The sequence below is a fragment of the Sceloporus undulatus genome, chromosome 4, assembly GCF_019175285.1.
Source record: "Sceloporus undulatus isolate JIND9_A2432 ecotype Alabama chromosome 4, SceUnd_v1.1, whole genome shotgun sequence".
In the NCBI taxonomy this organism is placed as follows: domain Eukaryota; kingdom Metazoa; phylum Chordata; class Lepidosauria; order Squamata; family Phrynosomatidae; genus Sceloporus; species Sceloporus undulatus.
This window is the reverse complement of record NC_056525.1, coordinates 187,127,729-187,130,979: the sequence shown is the minus strand read 5'-3', so window position 1 is coordinate 187,130,979 and position 3,251 is coordinate 187,127,729.

Sequence of the window (3,251 nt, the reverse complement as noted above, 5' to 3'; positions counted from 1 at the left end):
TATCTATCTATCTATCTATCTATCTATCTATCTATCTATCTATCTATCTATCATTCTTTTTATGGCAACTTATTTATTTCCATGTCTTCAGCCAATTCACTTAGGCAAAGGAATGGACTATTTTTAAATTTATTTTTTGAAATATTAATATCCCGCCTTTTATCGAAGATCCCAGGATGGCATACAAAGGCAGCCATCTTAAAACAATAAATAATTACAAATTTAAAAAGATTAAAAAATATATTCACTAGTTTCTCAGTTAAAAACAGATAATTAAAGACCAGTCAAAATAATCTTGAGTTATATAACTATAAAACATATGCAGACTGGATAAAATCAGTTTGACCCAGGGATTTTAATAAAAAGCTAAGTTTTAACTTTGTGTCAAAATTATTCTAAAGTTGGCACAAATCATGTGCCAAAATTACATGATATTGTATATTAAATGATATTGTAATTTAAAGGTATAGTTTTAATTCTGCTAGTTGTTCATGTCATAACTAGACAAACTTATCAAAGGGGAAACTTTTTTATTTGGAATCTGTATCGTGTGATATTGGGGGGGATCAATGTGGGGAGGGTGACACCATGAGTTACCATAACAGGTGACACCAGCCCTAGTGACACCCATTGGTCTCAGTACAAGTAATTGAAAGACTTGCTTCTTTTGTGAAAACAGTTCAGGTAGTCCTTTCCCCTTATTCTTGTTTATTTATAATTTGTAAGAGGATATGTCTTCATATTCCATGAGCAAGTAATGTACACTGCCACTTTTTCATATGTGTTTCTGCCATCTCCTCCTTTTCTGAAGTTTTCATTCATATTTAGTTAGATTAGAAGTAGTACTTTGCTTTTTCACTGGGTTATTTATTATTATTTCCAGAAAGTAGACCAAGACTAAAAGGTATTCACCATGATGATACAGTGGAGTGGTTGACATTTGGTCCAGATGGCCCTCAAAATTCAAGAGTGTCTAAGGAGTTCTTTGAAGGTGTGTACTCCCTGCAAAGGCTGCTTCATCAACATAAACTGGAAAGGAAAACTCAACCGCCACCAGGGTCCCCCCCCCCACACACACACACACACTTTTGGATTAAATGAATTGATGTTTCTGGAATCTCAACTTTATAACTGATGAAGGTACAAAGAAGGTACAACTCTACAAAATAATTGTATAAGCAAATACGGATGTTTAATCCATCAATAAATTATGTTAGAGGAAGCATGTCAATACGAAATCTATGCACACCTCCTAGACATGCTGGTATCTGCATTTACCTATGATACTTGGGATACTTGGGATTTTTGATTCTTCAACTTTTTGTTTTCGCACTTGTGAAACATCGGACAACTCACTTTAATTTCTGTGGACATTTGAGTTTTGTCATGATCAGCTTACTTTTCATATTTTTGTGCAGAGCCTCTCAAGGAATTTCATTGTTTGAGGTTAAGAATTATGCTGTCTTGCTATTGAAAAGACATGCATGTCACTATATGTTTAACTCTATTCAAAATGTGATTTACTTTATCTTTCAAAATCATCAAGAAACAGCTCAGTAACTTACATATGCAGACAGATGGATACACAAAACAGTGAGAGTTTTAGAAGCTTGTCCTGTGTTCATTAGATCGAAAAATGATCTAACATGAACAACTTGTTCTTACTTATGTCTACTGCAGTACACATTTGTACTGAAATAAGTATCTGAATAACTAATTTCTCTTACAGTTATAAAACCAGTGGACCAAATTAGACATGATGCAGGTAATCCTTGAACAGGATATTCAGAATTTATTGTTTAACTAATGATTGGCTCTATGGGTTGGTGTTGATCAGGGGTAGGCAATCTTTTTGAGCCGGGGGCCGGGTTGCTGTCCCTCAGACAACTGGGGGGCCGAAGCAAAAAAATAAATAAGTAAATAATTTTTTAAAAATTAAATATATAAATAAACCAGGACAAATGTAGGACAAAATTTTCAAATGGAAGACACTTTTTTTAAAAAAATGGAGGACACGTGAAAAAATTTGCTGATTTTTTAAAAAATGTTAATATAAATGCATGTTTCTGAGGCTTCTATAGACAACTGCCCCCCAAAGGCCCCGGCGGCAATCGGCGGCAGGACTGGGCTGGGGCCGGTCCCAAGGCCTCGCCGGGCCGCATCCGGCCCGCGGGCCGCAGGTTGCCTACCCCTGGTGTTGATGATCATGGATGTGACATTGTGCAGCAACTTGTTTAACACTTTCATTGTTATGCCCTTTGACATTGTTCTACCTTTCAGGGCATGGGTTATTGGAAACTTGGACATGGGTTGCTGGAAACTATTAATAAAGCAATAAGGCGAGAACTAAAGAGATATGTGTGAAGAATTGCACAACAATCTTTAAGACTAACAGAAATCCCAAGATAAAAATACTTCAGATCCAAGAAGCCTGTGGACTGATTAAAAAAGTGGCAAAGTGAAATCATAATAAACCCTTGGCTATTCTTTGTCATGCATCTGGAGATGTTACCAGTCTCAAGCAACTCTGTAGAAACAAGCACTTAGTGCAATGAATGGACAAACACTATCATTAAGAACTGATCTGGAGATTGAATTCAATCCCTCCATGCATCTGAGGAAGTAGACTCAAGCCTATGAAAGTTCATGCTACCAGCTTCTTTCTTTCAGTTACTCTCAAAACTGCTAAAAGATCCCTTTGCATACTAATATGGAGATAGTAAGGGATGGGTGCAGAGACTAATATTTTCAGCTGGCTCTGGGCTTTCAAAGACAAAACCTAAATTAAAATGGAGGATCTATGGATCCCTACTTACATGGAAAGAGCTTTGAAACTAGATAAAAGCAGAAAGCTACTTTTTTAAAAGCAATTCATCCCTTGCTTACATTTGTTGTGTTCTTGTTTTCTGGGTAACTTTGCCTGCCCTTTTCTTTGGATGTCTAAATTGCATTTCTAAATGGCCAACTGAAGTTACTTTAGTGTTAAAATTTTTGAGACTGGAAGTGAATTTCATTGGGATGGGCAGAATTTTTACTGAAAAGGGAATGTCTTCATCTCACCTCCCACCCGCTCTGTTATAGCTACAATTCTGGTGGTTAAGACTGGTAAAAGAATGGCACAGAATCTGAAGAATTCCTACAAAAGCCCCAACAAATACTCCAAATTTCCATTTAAAAGTAACCTTAAAATGCAACTGGAAATATTTATTCATTGCACCAAAAATGTAAATTAATTGTTGCGAGTCATGTTA